Here is a 21,122-nt window from a genome sequence, read left to right as displayed (position 1 = left end):
TGCCTTAGGGCCTTTGGTTGAGTGGCACACTGTTTAGGAGAGCTATGTGTCTCGTGATTAGTGTTGTGTTTTGTTGGTCGAGTTTGTTTCTGCCTTGGAGGTCTCTGCTGTTTGGGACAGTAGGTCACAACATAGGTTTATATGTCATACCCCAGCAGATCTTTGGAAAGTACCTGTAGCTAGTATTCTTAAGGCTATACATACCTTTCTTTCCACTGGGATGGGTTCTCCTCTGTTGGCTCTGGGTCTGAGGTGAGGGTGGCAGAGCTCAGTGAGTTGCTGTAGTATGTCCCTGTCCACCCTGTAGGGCTCTACTATCTTCAGCTCATGTAGCCTCTAGAAGGTTACCCTGTATCTGAACACTCTTCACCTCCTCAGTCTGGGCCTATTGTCAGCATCATCATCATCACTGACCTCAGCCTGTTGCACATACAGATGTAACAAAGCAGCAGCAGCCCCTTTCATTTTGCTAGTTAAAATTCCCAAGTCTGTACTCCAATGGTGTAGAGTATGTGGGAAAAATCAGATTGAAGAGTGTATGAATACTTTATAGTGGTGTGCTGCAGATGCAGCCTGTGTGATTAGCTATCATACATTTCACCTGGCAGCTATATTATTGAGGGGTTTTCATGGGTCAGTGTCAGTGGAAGGGGGCTTATCAGTCATTTATATTTGATTGGCTTTTCCGGACTATTTCCTTTTAATTTTTTTTTTCAATTTCCTATACTGCTAAGCCCAGCGATGCTCCGTGCAAACCCGCAACACTAGTGTAAACATTGTTCAGCAGTTTAGACCCTCCCCTGAACATGAACATGCTTAGCTTTTCTTCACCCAGCTAAACCAAGTGGTGCGGGGCTAAGCAGAGCTGAACTGCATCAGACACACACCCCTGCTTAGCTGTGCTTAGCTGAGTGCAACCAGGTACCGCTAAGCTCCAGTTCACTTATACATGCTCTAACTCACCCCCTTTCCATGTCAGCTCTCTCTTCTGCCTACAATACCACGGTTCTAGCCCTTACACAGTTAGTACCTATGGACACGGTGGGCCTTTTTGCTATTCAATAAACTTAGCCCATTTACATACATCTAATTGCATATAGCCTAGATACTGCACTACACCAGAGCCTATGTCCTAAGCAACCACTATAACCAGCCATTGTATGACTCTGCATGCTGGCCACTATAATGGGAAAATTCAACATAGCTTTATATGTCATATTTTATTGCAAAATAGCATGTTTGCGCATTGCTGCACACTGCTTAAATGTGGCATATGTGATAAATAAAAGTTTTATTTTTTTATATATTGCAATACTTTTTTTATATCACTGGCCATAGTTTTGGCCATTTGCATGGCTAATGCACATTATACAACCCTTTATTTGGCCTCTTGCAGCCCCTGTTTAAATTTTATCCTCCTGCACATGGTTAGAAAATGTGTACATTTTTCTGCCTTACACAGCACCAAAACAGGTGCCTTTATGCTTCCTGGATCACAAAAATCACCTCATCTGCATGTTTTTTATCACCAGATGAAGTGATTTGCATTCCGTGAACACCCTGAGCCTTGTTTCCTGGATCGCTCGGCAGCCATGTTCTGTGTTCGAGCCTTACCACTATTCCTACATGGAAAATGGCTCCGTGTAAGTTTTATTGAATTACCCCCATTGTTTTTACATGTTTCAATTTCTTCTCAGATTAAAGTATATTGTTTGTTGAGACACTGCACATTACATTATTTTATCATACACAATGATGTGTCATTTCAGAGACAAAAAATATTATCCTTTGTGCAGTGGTGAGTTTGAAGTGGCAGTAGTATTTGTTTACATGACAGGATACTCATTTTAATCTGTAATTTTCTCATTACTGTGTTTCTATGAAAACATGTGCATTACTACTTTGACGTTGTAGCTAACTTCCAACGATGGTAATAGTAATGCATAGACCAGGGGTATTAATCACTGCAATCTCATGTTAAGTCATATGGATTTATTTCCACAGTTCCATAAGGTTTTAAGTAATATCATTACAGAGATGAAATGCATGCAGTTGTAAAGTGTCCTAGCCCTCCAACCTCTTTTATTATGAATAACTTATTCCACTTTGAGTTAAACAGCTGTGATTCTGAAGGTCAACTTCGAAGTAACAGAATCATCACAATTTATTTGCAATAGTTTAATATTAAATAAGATTTACAGCATCTCTTAAAGATAGGCCAGGAGGAGGTACAAGTGACCTTGAGGAGAGAGGGACCGTCATGAGAGTGGTATGGCGAGTTGTTCTAATGTTACAATCTACTTGATTCCTGCAGACACTGATCTACTTGATTCCTGCAGACACTGATCTACTTGATTCCTGCAGGCACTGATCTACTTGATTCCTGCAGACACTGATCTTACAATGCTGTGGGACCTTGATGGAGACCTCAAATGAGAGGTTCTACTAGGTGTAAATGAACACTGATGTGACCTTCATGAAATCTGTTGTGCCCCCCCAGAACTAATTACAATACTTTCTTGAGAAGCACTTATACTCCCTATGTAATTTGCCCCATGTGTTCTGAAATTACCCCATCCTCTTTCCCTTTCAAGACTGAATCCTGCTTGAATCTGGTAAGTCTTAACTAATGTATGAATGGAGGTTACCACAGATGCTTGGCATGCCCCCACAGTACATATCAGTGTGATCATGACATTATCCTTACTTTGGAAATCCTCAACACCAACAAAAACAAAGAAGTCTCTTAGAGTTGCATAAAATCCTTTACTGGTGTTGCTTGGTACCTCGGCTTATGACTTCATGGGATAAATTACACACCAGAAAAAAACTTCCTTATATAGTAGTATATCAATCAACACCACAATCAAACCGTGTTCATATTAAAATGAAAATATCACTTTTGAACAAACGAACATAACATAAAGTCAAAGGCACCTTTCCATTATTGTTCCCAAAACACTTTCTATGCAAAAGTTACACATTGAAATTTACTTCTAAATTCAAACCGGTTGGATACAAAGTATTAAAATTGACAACAAATTTACTTTCCAAAGCTAATAACTTATTTGCAAACATTTCACCCTGTTGACATAAAGGTTTTCCTAACACACTAAAAAATAAAGTAGAATCTGAACCATCATGATAGGTGCATAAATGGTTGGCAACCGGGCTATCCGATCTACTGTGTCTGATATCCCCTAAATGTTCAAGGATACGCCTTTTAACCTATCTCTTTGTTTGTCCTATGTATCATTTTACAACAGGACAACCACAACTAATAATATATACAACTCCACTTGAACTGCAGGTAAACCTCTGTGTGGCTCTATACATCCTATTATTAATCTTTGTACCATTTAAATTCTTAATCTTGAGACAAACTTTACAACCCAGGCAAGAAAACACCCCACCTGTGCATTGGTATCTATGCTTAACTTCTCTTTGTTAAGCAATTCCTTAAGATTAAAAAATCTACATCACCTTGTGTGACAACTGGCCAGAAACTTCTTACCAAACTACTCAACTTTTCAGAATTTCAGAAAGTCTAAAAAAAACAAAAAAAAGGAGACACCAGTAAAAGATTTTATGCAACTCTGCAACTCTAAGAGGCTTCTTTGTTTTTTTTTTTTGGTTTTTTGTTCCTTTTTTTGCTAGTTCACTAGCTGGTGTTTTTCAATGTGTCATGAGGTGGAGCTTCTTTGGGTACTGTTGTGTCTGGCTCTTCTGGCAGGAGTGAGTCGTTTACTTATGCAGAGTTAGGATGGGAGGAGAAATTTATAATGGGTGATTTGTGGTCCCTGAGTGACGTGAGTCAACGTGCCAGTGAATTTGACAAACTGGAGAGATTGTTAATTAAGGAGGTAACCCTCTTTTATGATACAAAGCTTTTGGACAAATATGTTATGTCAAATTTTACTCCACGGGGTCTTCAAGAGGACCGCCTTCCAGCATTTGATTTTACTGAAGAAGAGGCTGATCTTTTGGAGGAGTGGAAGATGGAGTCATTGTTGTGTACCTCAGCTTGGTTAAAGATTTTGATTAAACATAATCGTAGGGAGCACAACAACGTGCACATGGATAACCTGCAGTTGCAGGAGGAGCTTTTATCAATGGTGTCTGAAGAATTTTTTCATGACAAAATGGGGGTTATCAGGGAGAAGGTTTCCAAGGTGGATGTGGACATTATTGTTCAAAAAAAAGCGTAAATTGCAACGTGATATGAGGGACTATGAAAGTAATTTAATATTTTCATGGCAGAGGAAACCGAAGAGGGGTAGAAGCAGAGCTCAGCAAGGTGAAGGGAATTCCATTGCGTTATGAGATGCTTCTTTGTCCTCGGGGGACATGGCGTCTAGCAGTAAAAACGAACAAAATATTTCAAACGCCACAACAACAGTATCAGCATGGTGGTTCGCAGCAGCAGTCGAGAGGCAGAGGCCAGAAGTGGCAGAGAAACAGTGGAGATGGTGGAGTGAGCAATGGTGGCAACAGCAGAAGGAGATAAGGGTTGCAGATGTTCCAAGGGACTTCAATGTCTTTGATTTACGTATCGGGGACCAGGAGCAGAACAGTAGAATTGAGTCTGGACAGCTGGACATTATTAATCTTTTACATTTGATTCTAAACAATGATGTGAAGAGTTTAAGTAAAGATGTAAAATTTGTTCCCACGTACTTCCCATGTTTAGCAGATTTATTAATTGAAGTTGGTCATTTTTGTAGGAAGTTGAATTTAAAGATGTTTTTTCATAACAAAATCATTCATGAGAATGTTGTAAGTTTTAGGGAATCTGGGATGGATGAGGTTTCTACCGACTCAGACAGTTCCCTTTTGGATTTATCAATATATGAAAATGAGTTTGTTGACTTATGTGAGGGGGATGTTCATGATGGGTGTGTTAACAACAATGAAAGTTTGGGGGAGGCTTTTGTTACTGAATACGGGAAGCTAAAGATACCCGTAGTACTGTAGATGAGTACTTTTGTTCCTCCAAATAGTACTACAGTCATTAATGTGTTTGAGTCAACATTGTGTAAAGAAATAGAATGTAAATATTGTGTTTTTGCAAAAAAAACAAAAAATGAAAAAAGGTTCAATTTGAGTAGGGAGGAGTGGTTAACATTGCAGAGTTTACGCAATGAAAATAAGAACATGTTTTTTTCACAAGCGGACAAAGGTGGCAACTGGGTTATCCTATCTAGGGAGCAATATAACAAGATGTCTTTTGACTTGTTAAATGATGAAAAAGTTTATTTAAATTTACATAGTGATGCAACAGTTGAGTTTAATTCCTTGCTATTGACCTATTGGAGAAAGGGGAGAGACTGGGTTTCTTTAACACTAATGATGTTAGAAAGCTTTACGTTAGGAATCCCAGAAGAGCTAAGGTTTTACAATTTCCAAGATTCATAAATGTTTGTCGGATCCCCCTGGAAGGCTGATAGTATTGGGAGTAGGGTCTTACCTGCAGAATGTAGGAAATTTTTTAGATTCTCAACTTAAAGATTATGTTTTGCAAATTCCTTTGCATATTAAGAACAGTATGGATTTTTGTGATCTAGTTGGGGGGATGGAGTGGCAGGCTGATTATTTTTGGGCATGTGTTGATGTTAAGGCACTCTATACAAGCATTAGTCATGTGTTGGGGATGGAGGCAGTAGCTAGAATCATGGGGGAAGGTCCTAGGACAAACTACATTTTACAGTTGTTGGAATTTTAACACACAACTGCTTTGTATTTGAAAATCAGACATATTTACAAAAGGGCGGTACTGCTATGGGGGCTTTATTTGCCCCTTCATATGCCATCATTTTCATGTATTTTTTTGAGCAGGTTTTCATTTATAACAGTGATTTTTTTTTCTAATAACATAGTTATTTATAAGAGATACATAAATTATTTGGTTTTCATACGTAAAGGGGAAATGGAAGATTTTAAGAAATTCATGATGGATCTGGAAGAAAATAATAATTTTGGTTTATCATTCACATTTAATTGTGACAGAGAATTCATACAATTTTTTTTATTTAAAATTGTTGGTAAGGACAGAAAGGTGCAGTTTAGGCCTTATGTTAAGGAAACGGCTGCCAATAATTTTCTTCTAGCGTCAAGTATGCACCCCCCTCATTTGATGGACTCACTCCCATATGGGGAGTATAGACATATTTTCAATAAAACGTATGATAAAAATTAGATTCCAGAGGAATTTTTGAAAGTTAGGGAGAGATTAACATCCAGGGGGTATTGTGTGATTTATTAGAAAGGACAGAATGGAGGGTTTTGGGTGTTCCTGATAGAGGGAGTTTTATGAGGGGCGGCCATAGTGTACAGATCAACCATGAAGAGAAAAAGTTGTTTTTTGTTAGCAGATTCTCGCCCTTTTCTGAAAAGTTGAGTAGTTTTGTAAGATGATTCTGGCCAATTGTCACGCAAGGTGATATCACCAGAGGTGTGTTCCTGAAAAGGTCACTTTTTCATACGGTAGGTTTTCTAATCTTAAGAAATTGCTTAACAAAGGGAAGTTAAGCATAGATACCAATGCACAGGTGGGGTGTTTTCCTGCCTGGATTGTAAAGTTTGTCCCAAGATTAAGAATTTAAATGGTACAAAGATTAATAATAGGATGTATAGAGCCACACAGAGGTTTACCTGCAGTTCAAGTGGGGTTGTATATATTATTGGTTATGGTTGTCCTGTTGTAAAATGGTACATAGAACAAACAAAGGGACAGGTTAAAAGGCGTATCCTTAAACATTTAGGGGATATCAGACACACAGTAGATTGGATGGCCTGGTTGCCAATCATTTTTGCACCTATAATAATGGTTCAGATTTTACATTATTTTTTAGTGTGCTAGGAAAACCTTTATGTCAACAGGGTGAACTGTTTATAAATAAGTTATCAGCTTTGGAAACTAAATTTATTGTCAATTTTAATACTTTGAATCCAACAGGTTTGAATTTAGAAGTAAATTTCAATGTGTAACTTTTGCATGGGAAGTGTTTTGGGAACAATAATGGAAAGGTGTCTTTGACTTTATGATATGTTCCTTTATTCAAAAGGGACATTTTGACTTTAAAATGAACACAGTTTGATTGTGCTGTTGATTGATGTACTACTATATAAGGAAGGTTTTTCTCTGGTGTGTAATTTATCCCATGAAGGCATAAGCTGAGGTACCAGGAGACACCAGTAAAGGATTTTATGCAACTGAAAAAATAAATAAATAAATAAAAGAAGACACCAGTAAAGGATTTGCTGCAACTCTAAGAGGCTTCTTTGTTTTTTTTTTTTTTGGTTTTGTGTTCCTTTTTTTTTCTAGTTCACTAGCTGGTGTTTTTCAATTTGGAAATCCTCACCCATACCCAGGATGACTCTGATCATTTCCAGTTGGCTCTATGTGACAGTGTTCTGAGCCTTAACAATGTCACAGCACAATTGCTGCTAGGCAGCCAATGCTTTTCATGTTTCCTGGAGAAGCTGTACCAAATGTATGCACCTAGCTGCCCTTTGTAAAGATGTCACTGTGGGCACTGTTACATCTGAATGCCTACAATATTCCCCAAAGTGCTCATCTGGGTTTGGAAAGTGTAGACTTGCATGGGTGTTCCTTCTGTACAATCGTGAGTGCAATGCTAGCATGTGCTTTGCTTTGTGATGCATTGTCACTTCCTACAGAGTTACTACCATGTTGTGTGGTGTGAGATCCTACCACTAAACTTGAGGACTGTTTGCCATTTTCCTCAAGCTGACTCCTAGTTATTACTAGGTTACCATCATCATCATCTATAATAGTCATTCTGCTGTTTATGTCCTCTATATTTATTGTCATAGTGGAACTGTTTACTTTTTCTGATGACCCTGTAAAAAAATATTTGAAATCATTACTAATAAAGAAATAGCATACAACACCATATGCTTTTTTAAGGAGGTGTGGGGGAACACTTACCTTGCACACTGCCCTTATTACCATTCTGTAGAGATGTGAAGGATCACCTATTAACAACAGCAGACATTGGTATAACCAGGGTCCACACCACCTTTGATTATTCCAGTGTCATCATCTACTGTATCATAACCATTCCTATGGATGAAAAGGAAGTATTCCTTTTCTGGTGATAATGCGATAGTTGTTGGGCCCCCGCCCATACTGGTATGGGCAATAGAATTCTGCCTCTCCTTGCTTACAGCATGCCCTACCATATAATTTGCCATCTTCTTGCACACCGTTAATTATGGTTTCTGCCACTCCCACTCACTGCATTAATGCCCAGGACAACTTGATTTCCTGACTCTTTTCCTCTCAGCTTGTTTGGGTCCCCCTTTACCAAACAAATATTTCCAATATGTCCCAAGGGATACCAAGGGAATGCTTTTCTCATGCCTGAAGTTGTCTCTTTGTCCTTTCTCTGTCTTGATCCCTTGTTTTGCATCATTACTGCACATAAAAAAGTGCCGCGGTGGTGGTGCTGCGGTACTGTTGTCGCCTCACAGTAAGACACTGACCGGTTCGACTCTCAGCTAGGGCATCTTCTGCATGGAGACACGCGTGAATGGGTGTACCTTCGTTGAAGGTTGTGCGTCAGGGCTGGCAACTCGGCACATAAAAATCAACTGCCAATCATTAGCAGACCGGAGTTCCACTGTGGCGACCCCTAACCGGAAAAAGCCGAAAGACACAACAACTGCACATAAAAAAGTATACAGCTATATACCAAAAATGTGTTATCATTAGTCAGGCAACACAACAATGATCATGTGTGCCTTTCACCCTCATAAAAAAGTTAACACAAAACACATAATTATATACACATGCAAAATCTTACTCTAACAAAGTAAAGCTGTGCTATAATAATGTGTGCATCATAATGCACAACAATAAAGCAATCACTTTTTAAAACATTTCTTCCTGTAGCTGTATTGTATTCATAATACTGTCATATTTCATTCTTAAGTGACACTCAGAAATCTCCAGTTGAATGACACATGTATGTTCAGCCAATAACACATACTTATTACTTTAGCACTTTAAATTAAAATACATAGATGTATTCTCAATCACTATATAACACCAAACTAATGATTTTATCCTTGATCACTAATCATTTCCCACTGTTTCTATAATAATTTCCCATTTAAAAATGACTGTTTTACACTACTCATTACTGCCATGATAAAATGCCCATGATATCAGTAAAATGCATTTTTTGTCATTATTATGTCATTTTTAAGTTTCATTTTAAATTTTAATATTTTCATTATTTCCTTACTTTAAAAAGTTCATGGTTTTCTAAGGCATTTGCCATCAAACTCAAGTAATCACAAATTAATATAATAGCATTCAACTATGTCATGCAAATCCAGGTCTATTTACATGTTTTATATCAAATTTGTCTCTTTTTACATTTAATTTTGTGAATTGCAGTGATACACAAATGTGTACACACACATGTATGAAAATTGCTCTTGGCTGCTCACAAATGCAGCCTTCGGTTTAAATGAACATGCTTTGGAAAGCAGTAGAGTCCACAGCACTCTTCAGAAGTCCCTAGCATGCTACAGGAATGTGTGGGTGGGTAGCCTTAGATATGCTAAAATCCAAGTATAGTCAGAAAAAAATGGAGTATTACTGTTTATAGAATAATGTAGTGTAATATTTGCACATATAACATCATTTGGCACTCACTCAGTAGTTAATAAAAGTTGGTCATTCCACACATAGGAAAATGTATGTGTGCACCCCACAAAAAATAAAGCAAAATATACCACTCCTATAATGAAGGAATAGATGGCATTCACATGTAATACTTCCATAAAGATAGCTAAGGCAAAATACAACAGTAGCAATTATAGGCAAGAAAAAATAAAAATGATTATTGCATATTGTTTTTATGTAGCATATAAATGAAATGAGAATGTATTCCTTTTAAAATGTTGCACAGCATCTTTGCTAAACTAAACTTGACAGTAATAACAGCACCTGGTCTAATGACCCTGCTGGTTTACTGAATTTGGTTAAGGTGGCGTCACACCCCAGATGGAGAGGTTCTAAATCTGTGAACTACACCCCTGCTCATACTTTTTTCATTCTGGTTCTGGCTGTTCTAATTATGGCAACACTTGTTAAGATTTGAGGTCACTCTCAAAGCTGATCTGATAAGGAGACCAAAATCATGGTCTACCTTCTCATTGAGTTCTATCTGAAAATGATCAAGACATGGACTCAAAGATCTGACTGGAAAAAAAAATTGATATCTGGCAGAATTATATATGAAGATTCCATGACTGAAGATATTGGCTAGAAGAAATATGTGTACCTGCAGAAATGTATCTGTAATGTTATTGCAATAATGGAAAAGAAAACATAAACATATCTGTACACAGAACTGCATTTGAATACAAACATATGGAATGTTTAAGTAATGACATAATTGTATGCATAAATACAAAACTGAGATATGTGTGAGTGAAATACTAATCTGTATATATATGTCTGAAAATCACAGATAAACATCAGCATGAGTACACTTACAACTACTTGTTCATATATTTAGACAGAAAGAAAAAAATGTTTGTAGTTATATATTTTCATTTAGTATTTCATGAACTTAGGTAGTAGTTAAATTATATGCAGAAAGATTGTGTAGGCCAGGAAATATTTATTATTATGGTAGTTGTATAAGAAAGTAATTTCTGTCATAATTATAACTACATATACAAGATGGTTGAAGTCAGTCACGTACCACATCCTTGTCAGAGTAGAGGTTAAGGGGGAGGGAACTGGTTTCAATGTCGATCGAATGTCCAGCACATAGTTTAATCAGAAATGACCAAGATTATTAACACTGTATTACTTCTGCATACATTGTTAAATCATCTCTTTATAAACATATAATTGTTAAGGAAATCAACTATCAAGTACACACTTTTCTACAACTTAGGAAATGAAAACTTCCAGTGACTTGCTGGATTGTTCAGTTTCTGCACATTGTGGGTGAACAAAATTCAGAGTCCATTACATGCAAAGCATAATATTTAAAAAAAAATCCCACTAAAACTGTATTTGTGTGTAACTGAAGGGAAGATTAGTAAAGTATGAAAATTCAGATAATAATATATATGACTAAACACATGGTAAGCAAATAATGCAGTGAATGGAATGGCTTAGGAACAATATTTTTATAATTAATGCTAAAGGAAAAAAGTGAAATATAGGTAATAAACAACTGTATTATGTCTTCTCTTTATAGATGAAGATCAATTCTCCTATAATAAGAGATAGCAGGAGAGGTGCATAAAGCAACTAGTTGAGTCCGATGGTAAGCCTGAATAAAGTAGTAAACGTATTGAGTGTAACTAACTTCATTATATATATTTATATACTGAGGAATGATAAAATAATTCACACTGAATTGGAACTGAAGCACTAGAGTAGATTCACTACATCGCTGCAAACAAGAGTGAGATATGTTAGTATGTAAGTGTAATATCTCTGCCTTTAACTCATTCTATTATTGTATTTAAAGAAATATTATTAATAATACAGAAAAGTAACTAACGTACTAGAGTCCATTTAGTACATTACTGCAAATAAGAGTGAGCTATTTCGGTATATAAGTGCAGCATAATATTTCTGTCTTTAACTAATTCCATTGCTGTATTAAAGAAATATAATTAATACAGAATAGTAACTGAAGCACTGACATGCATTCAGTACATTGCTGCAAACAAGAATGCAAAATATGCTAGATGTTTTTATGAGGGGTATTTTCAGTCCAGTATTGTAAACAAATGCATATCATGTACAAATATGATCATTATGTTTGTGTAGTAGACTGAAACATGTAAATCCCACCATTACTTGTTTCCAACATTGTTTTCCCATGTAAGGCATAAGCACTTCCCATAAAAATGTCATCCCAAAATCTGTATAAGCACTTCCCATATATTCTGCTTTAATTTAATAAAGATTTATAAAATAAAAATGCTTTTACATAAGAAACTGAACGCTGTATAAAATGATGTGTGAATTTATTCTCTGAATTTTCTGTGCTGTCCCCTCTTTTCTGTTTTTTTTTTCTTTTATTTTTTAATTAAGCCTTTCTTTGTCCATTATTTTCTTTCTCTCCCAATAATGATATATATTTTTTTACAGATTCAAAATCTATCATAGCAACCCAGTCAAGTACCTCTCTGGTTGGGGAGCACTCACCCTCTGCCCATCTGGGGACATCCCCACAGGGTTGGAGTGGTGGCATTGGTCCAACAGGCACCCTGTTAGTGGCAGCCTGGCAAGCCTCACTAAATGAGGGCTTCTTAACTTGGTTGACACATGCTGTAAGAGGTAGTCAACAGATGGATTAAGTCAGTCAAAGTCTTGCTTCAGCATGTTGAAGACATGCTGTTCTAACTTGTGCAGACCAACACCCCCCATATTCCTCTACCCCCTCAACATCGGGTCTTCCACTGCCCCACCATCTGGCAGTCCAAATGTTTGAGGGTCTGTGGGCTGGGACTCATGCTGGCACTTCTTCAGACCTTCTTCCCTTATCCTTTCACCTAAACACTGTTACCTATTTCCCACTTGAATTACTCCATTATAAAAAAAAATGAAAAAAAATAAGAGGGGTCTCTCCCCCACCAATAATATTATGGCCCTTCATTCTCACCTCCTCCAGCAAAATCCACTTGATATTTTCCTTCGGTGTTCTCCTCTTTGTTGCATCTCTACTTTTTTAGTCTTTTGTGTCTCCTCCTTTCTATTCTTGGGTCTATGTTAAATAAATGAACGCTTAAAATGTCAAGTACAGCATACTCAAACACTTTTAAGCAAATGTTTATTTAACCAAAAGCCCAGAATGTTGCAAAACACAATACCAAAATGTTATGTTTGGCCAACTACCCATCCAAAGTTCTACACAACACGTAACCAACTAACAACACCTTCCAATACATTGTAAAAAAAATAATCAGAACAACATACCGTAATGTTGCAAACAGGGGGGCAAGCACCCCTGCACTCACCATGTGGGGGGCTGCACCCCCACACCCCCTACTTATATATACCAACTCTGAGACCACACTTCAGTACAGAAAAAGGGAAATTCTCCCTTTCCGCACCGTATGGCGCCATTAGCAGTAGCTGACATGATGTAATATATCACATATTTCAGTGCTAGCCAACCAAAATAATTCGAAACTCTGTTTTCCGACATTCTGGGCTCTCGATTAAATAAACGTTCACTTAAAAGTGTTTGAGTATGTTGTACTCGACATTTTAAGCCTTTGTTTATTTAATATAGACCCCTATTCTTTAATGAAACCACCTGGTTGCCTGCATAAGGATACCTCCTTATGAAACATATTAATTACCTTTATTTTTTAGACTATTAATTAAAACAGCTGGTTAGTCTGTCACTTGCCTTGAGTGTCTTATGTGTGCCTGTGCATAGCCACATCCATGTGCAATTTCCAAATACATAAGAAGTAACACAAAACATGGCTTTTACATAGTACTTTGCATGTGCTCAATGCTTTATTTTAGGGACTTCACACTTTTGCCATAAGTAGGCATGTTTTTAAAAATGCATTTGCTTTTTCTCATTTGCCATTAATAACATGCACTTAGCCTAGTTGCATGTACATGTAGTAGTGGTCCTTGCTAATAACTGCTACATAGCTACCTGTGGACTTTGAATACCACCCTAATTGTCATTTTCAAATCACCTCTAATTTCTAAACTTAAGTCTTAATATTACACTTAACCATAACCACAACCCTAACCCAACAATGAGATTTAATCTCAAAACTAAAATTTAACCTGTACCCAAACCAAATCCCTATCACTAATGTCACTGATTTTGTCGGTATTATAGGAAATCATTGAACTGTCTTTAATTCAGAGTGGTATACTTTACAAAACCAGTTCTATTAATGATTCAGAAAAACAGAATTCATTTGACTAATGCTATGTTCAAGAAACTGAAATGCAAACAATGATATCAACTTAATGCCATCACATGAAAGTGTTTAAGTCAATTGCCATGCTCACTATAAGTATTCGTACTTTACACAAATTTAATGGAAGGCAACATTTTGATCATCTTATAGAGTTTTTGTGCCCTTAAAAACAAATAATTTATTTATTTATTTTACATTTGTTTACCGAGAAAGTCCATCTAGACTCATGTCCTTTTTCAGTGGAGGCCCTGGGGAGAAAAGGTCCACAAGTGAAAATAATAAAATCATCCATAATACAAAAATACATAGTCATATTCAAAACGGATTGGTAGTACAGTAGAGGTAATTTACAACATACTACAGTACTAGTAAAACAGAGGATGGAACAAGTAAGATAGGTTAACTACAGTCAGTCACAAATGAAACATGCAATAACTTTGATTAGTAACTACAGATGATATTAGTATTAGCATATGTACAAAACATCATTTGAAAGGTTACTATTAATGCTCTAATAAGCAGTTTTGAGAATATAAGGAGTTTTCAGTAAGGTGGTAACATTGCAAGGTGATCAATAAATCAGGAAGAATTTTTGACTAGTGTGTAGGTTCTAGTACTAGAGTGTGGTTGTAACAGGTTTTGAAGTGCAGCAGTGTTATTGGGTTGATATAGTAGTTTATGGGCCACTGTAAGTTGTTTGTAGAGTAAAATTTGAAGGAGTTCTAACCAATCTAGCTGTTTTAGAACCTTACAGTGGTGAGTCCTGTTAGGAGGAATTAGTTGCTAACTTAGCTATTTTGTTATAACATGATTCCAGTTTTGCTAAGTCAGTTTTTGAGGTTAATGAAAATAGGAGAGGCATAGACAAGGATGGACAGGAGGTGAGTGCGGGCTATAGTGGCCTTAGTATCATTTGCAGTAGAAAATGCCTAGTTTTTTTATGCACCTTTTTAATAGTCTGTGAGATATGGATGTCAGACTTAAGGTTACTGTTAATTTCAACACCCAGGAGCTTGGTTTGGACTGCTGTTGAGACAGTTTTGTTTAGTGATGATATTGTGAATGAGGGAGAGGGAACAGTGGGTTTTGTGGGGAGGACTAGCATAAGTTTAGTTTTGTTTGTATTAAGGATCAGCTGAGAGTTTAAGATCCAGGCTTCTACTGCTGAAAAGGTATCTTGGGTCTGAGATTATAATAGTTCTAAATTAGACCAAAATGTTTTATAGAAAGGCTACCAGGATGACAAAAGGATAAGCAAATATTAATTATTAATAATATGATGACAGGCTAAAGGAGTTTATTCTTTTCTCAGAGGAATAAAGAAGAGAAACAGACAGCAGAATATTGGTGCATGGAGTGCTGAGTGAGGTGTGATAAGACAAAAGATAAGATGAAAATTGAAGACGAGAGGACATCTCAGATTGATGACATAAACTCTAATTAAAAGACTGAGATGTATTTTAAGGAAAGGATTACAGATAAATATAAAAAGTTATCATATAAAACTGCAAATATATTTGCATAGACTAATTTGTAAGAAGTCTGGATAGCCATTTTTCTAAGAAGAAGCTGAAAATTAGCTGCAAGGGGCGTTGCACAGAAAGGGCTTATAAGGTGTCAAAATATGTATACTTACACAAGCAAATAAGTGCTGACACTCCTCAAATGTGAAATTATAGGTCACTTATTTTGCTGTTTCTGAATTGGTGAAACTCTCAGCTGAGGAAAAGGGAATTATGGCATACACCAGTATAATTCTGTGATTCTACAAATACAGGGGAACTAGTAATAGTGGCAGGACAGTTTAACAAATCTACCACTGTCTTATTTTAATGTATAACGGCTTTTAAATTTGTAATAATTTATGTTAGAAAACAGACAACCTGGTTACGTTTCAGTTCTGATTTTTGTGTACATGATTATCCTAGTACAATATATGATTAAATCACAAATAGAAAAATAAGAGTGTAAAGGTCATCGATGGCTCTTTGCACTGTTTCTTTATCTCTCATCAGATATTATCTTCTAGCGTGTTATAAGTGAACAAAAGTCAGTATTTCTTATGAAGTGCACACACAAATGCAATGAACAAAATTATTTAAGGTAAAGCTAGAAAAGGACTAAATTGAAGCAGCAGCATTTAATTGAAATTAGTTTGATGGTAAAATGGTAGTGACACAAACAGAATCCCCAAGGACAAATGGGCACAAACATCAGTGAAGCTTTTTGCAGTCAATACATAAGTCATAAGAAAGTCATTGTGTATTTGTGTGAGCTTATGACAGGACACTTTTAACTTATTTTCATTAAGATTACGGGTCATGTGACACAGGATATATAACTTCAATCCCAGCGTATCACATAAAATTGATACAAAACCCACCAAAAAGTAAATATTTTTTTTACCATAGTGAAAAAAACAGCCAATAGATGGCTGTCTCTGTGGCTAGAAGTTTCAGCCTTTACTGGGACCTTGATGACTTAAAAAGAAGTAAATAAGCTAAATAAGCTAGACACAGGAATATTTAAACTATAAACTATTCCTTGTGAAAGGGAATTGGTTGAATCATGACACACTAGCTATATCACTGGAAGGCATGGGATTGCAGTTATTCCAATGTGGGAATCAGGAAGTTTGAGTTTGACAAGGTATGCACATACATGCTATATGGAAATAACAGGGCTGCAGAATCACACACTTACGCTGTTATCAGTGTTGCTGCCACAGAACAATGACTTCTTCTCAGGAGGTGGGATGGTAGGAGCATATCAAAAAAATCTTCTACCCTCTGCTGGCTGATGGAAATACAAGTTTACTAGTGTCCAAAGGAATAAATTGCCTTAAGTGGCAGTAGCTTGGCAATCTATAGAGGAAGTTATCAAAACTGATCCAGTGATACAAAATGTCCAAATAAGGAATGCTCTTTCTGATAATCATGATGTATGATTTTATATATATATATATATATATATATATATATATATATATATATATATATATATATACACAAATATGTATGTATGGATTCACTTTACAATCTCAAAATACTGAAATATCAAATTTCAGTATTTCAAAACTATAAAGTCAAACACACCATACACCACACCACACATACACCAGCCTACCCACACTACAAAAAAAAAAAACAAAACACACATAAACACAAAAAAAAAAATTAACAAACCTACACTACAAATAAGCAGGGGGGCAAGCCCCCCTGCTTACCTCATGTGGGGGGCTGTTCCCTCCACACCCCTGCTACTTATACATACCAACTCTGAGATTGCACCAAATAGAAAAAGACAGTAAACTCACAACCAGACATTCTACATTCCCCTCGCACACACACATCACATATATGCAAACACTACCACTTTCAAGACTTAAACGCTAATACTTTTATCTGCCTACCCTAACTCACATATACAACTTCCAGACACACTCTCATGCACTCAAACACCTACTCAAAACCCTTACAAAATAGTTACTTAACTTAACCCCCACCTAAACCCGTACACTAAACTGTACACCATGTACACAGTACATTCCAGATCACGTAATGGAAAACCATAGCCACAAATTTGACATTTCCGCATTCGTGGTTATGCAGTTTCTCTATTATGACAATTCGACCTTATGTTCTGAAAATACTGAAATTCGATACTTCAGTATTTCGAGATTATGAAGTGGACCTATATATATATATATATATATATATATATATATATATATATATATATATATATACATACATATATATATCACAAATTATCACATAAATCTTCCTGCATTCTGCTTTGATATACAAATGCATGTTTTTTTTTTCTTTCCTTCTTCATTCTCCCTTTTTGTCTTGTGGATAAAGTATTTTCTACAACTGCAGCAAAAATACTAAGTCACGGTTTTCTATCACTGGATCACTACACCTGCCATACAACATGACCACATCTGTCTTTCTTTTAGACTCTGTCTAGCATGCCATCCACAGAACTGTTTTCAAGAAAACTTGTGCTCCCAAAAGGCTTCCCTTCCCGGGTATTATCAGTCATCATTGTTTCCCTCTACTAAGAAGTGGGATTTCATTTTATAGCTCTGTATTCTTCAAATGTCATAATGCTGACCCCAGCTCTGCTCAAACACAGCTTGCATTCCTCAGATATGCTAATTTGTGCTCCTGAGCAATAATGCACTTCAGTGTCATACATATACTGCATGGCAATGGACTCAATTAAAATATTTACAAGTTTAAACATTTCTATTCCGTGCAGTTTAGACAATTTTGAGTGGGTATCTAACAAACTGCACAGACACATAATGCAGGCATGTATACTCACCCACACATACACGCACACACATTCACATACACACTCACACACGCACAATGCATAGCACACAGTATATATCTAGAGCAGCAATCTCAGTACTAAAAAAATGTGATTGAGTGGCCTAGGAACTATACAGCCACACAACATAGGTATGTATGTGCACACAAGCCCATGCAAGTGCTCAGATACACACATACAGTTGCACATACCGCACGACACTGCTTATAGAAAATGGAAATCTAAGCTGCTTAAACAATTTTAAGAGGGTACTCTACCAAACTGCGCAAAACAGTGCAGGGGCATATATGCTGACATATATGCACAGACCCACAAAGCAAAATGCTACTAACCCAGAAGAAAAATCTCAGCAGTTCAAAGTGGCGTAAAGACAATCCATTATAACCTGCACTGTTCTGCAGTACTCCAGTTCACCTTGATTTTATTCTGTCATTAACATCAATAGGTATTCATGGCAAACAGATGTTATTATACAGTGATCCTGTTCAGTACGTCCATTTCTGAATTGTTGTACTGCACAATATCATGAAAAGAGTGTTGCTCTAAAGTACACATGAACCTGTTTGCACAGCCTATGCACACATACAGCTGTATTTTCATTCAAGATCTGATAACACTCACTGTTCAGTTTCACTTCACTTTTCTAATTAGCAATTAATGATTTGGAATTCCTTTCCCTCAAGAATTGTACAAGCTTATGCAATGTAGACTTGCATAATATCACAAAAAAAAAATAAGATTTGTGCAGAATGTCACTGCTGCTTTGTCTGTAACCCCCTTTTTAAGGCCAAGAGAAATGTTGACCAAAGTTATCCATGGAACACAGTATACGCCTTTATGATTGATTGATTTGCATACAAATCTGTGGCACATGATAAGCACACTGCCTAGTTAATTTTCTTTTTGAATTTTCTAACTTATTTTTAACCTGCTCAGGGTTGTAGTGAAAATGGACTTGATACTGACAACCAATATATTTAAGTTATGATTAAAAATAAAATGTTATGTCTGTTTGTAAAATATAGTTCCAAAATCTGGACAGCCATTTACAGAGAAAGATGCCACATTATCATGCATTATAAATGAACAAGCAAATAAATTACTGCTTAATCATAAGTGATTATATCATGTCTACCTTATTTAAATGTATCATCCTTTCTTTCATCCTTCCTGCTATCTAATGTTTCCATGGATAAGGATGCAGTTCATCACTACAACACCAATACTGAGAGGTCACACTTACTACAGGCAAAGGATAATACACAGAACAAATATCCTCAAACAAAACAGTACAATAGCAGTACACTTAAGGATCAGCTCTACTATTACAGGCAAAGATGATGGCCATGACATTTTAAAAATGCTGTTGCACTGTACCCTAAGCAGTGCTTACAGGTCCATGCAATACTATGGTGGTCAGCACTAGCCAGAGGTACATGGCCACAGGTAGGGAAGCATGGCATAACACAGCACCCAACAACATTAATGCGGGTATGTTTGCCAAAATGGCCAAACTTATCTTCATATGCATATGAAGGGAAAGTAGAAGATAGGACAGTACAGAAAGCAGAGAATAAAACAATGCAGAACAGATGGCTTGGAGTATAGTATTTTTTATTAGGATAGATTTTATTTTCCTTATTATAAGAGAAGGATATATGAGAAAGGTAATGAGGGATAGATTTGGTTGGGATAGAAAGAGACAGAAAGACAGGTAGAAGTTAAAGGCAGACAAACAACAAACAGACAGACAGAAAGGGGAGAAGTAACTTCTCCACTGGCATAGAGGGATAATGCCCTGACTATGACCCTGGCATAGAGGGATAACGCCCTGACTATGACCCTGGCATAGAGGGATAATGCCCTGACTATGACCCTGGCATAGAGGGATAATGCCCTGATTATGACCCTGGCATAGAGAGATAACGCCCTGACTATGACCCTGGCATAGAGGGATAGTGCCCTGACTATGACCCTGGTATAGAGGGATAATGCCCTGACTATGACCCTGGCATAGAGGGATAATGCCCTGATTATGACCCTGGCATAGAGGGATAATGCCCTGACTATGACCCTGGCATAGAGGGATAATGCCCTGACTATGACCAATATTACTATAGTCCAGTTATCGGATTTGGGCAACAGCAGGGAGGATGGGCATTCTCCTCCTGGGGGGAGAATGTGTGCAAAGTACATCTCTGGTAAAAAAAAAAAAAACATATGTCAGGCTTGGAAGAAGGATAAATGACATCGTGCATGGCATTTAGGGTGGGGGAAGATTCACTCCACAGTTTCCTCATGCCCAGCCAGCTGTAGCTTGATGCTTGGCCTATGTCTCCACTGACAGAAGAAAAACTGACAGAACTGAGATCTCAAACAGAAGTATCAAACAGAAGAGTGAACATGCTTATTGGGCAGGGAGACAAGACTTGATGGTAAGGGGTAGTGGACAGAAAAAGAAAAAAAGGACAAAAAAGAAAAAAAAATGGCAGTGTACATGCAAAAGGTAGAACCGATAGCAGAGTGACACAGAAGTAGAGCGTAGGACATTGAGGGGAGGGATGTCACAAAGAAAAGCTTATGAGTAAACACACAGACGAAAATGGTACCACCATGAAAGGGACACGGTGACAGGATGGCATAATTGGCTGCCTGCCCAATTCTGAAGGAGAAAATCAATAATCACACAGCTGGGTGGCTGATATCATGAACCAGTTACTTTTCTGGAGCCCCACTGACCAGGGATCAAGTGACTCATAAAGTCATTACAAAAAGTGTTCCATGTTGCTGGTACAGGCATGCGGGTGTCAGCTCAC

General features: G+C 37.0%; 1 protein-coding gene across 2 annotated transcripts in view; it reads right to left on the bottom strand.

Annotated features, from left to right (window-relative positions):
* The window catches only part of KYNU (kynureninase), a 2,242,792-nt gene that overhangs the window by 44,733 nt on the left and 2,176,937 nt on the right, over positions 1-21,122 (bottom strand). The window lies entirely within an intron of this gene.

This window comes from Protopterus annectens, chromosome 6.part0 (genome assembly GCF_019279795.1).
Source record: "Protopterus annectens isolate FY-2018-M chromosome 6.part0, PAN1.0, whole genome shotgun sequence".
Lineage (NCBI taxonomy): Eukaryota > Metazoa > Chordata > Ceratodontiformes > Protopteridae > Protopterus > Protopterus annectens.
Note: the sequence above shows the minus strand (reverse complement) of the source record. Positions and strands in the feature narration are given on the sequence as shown.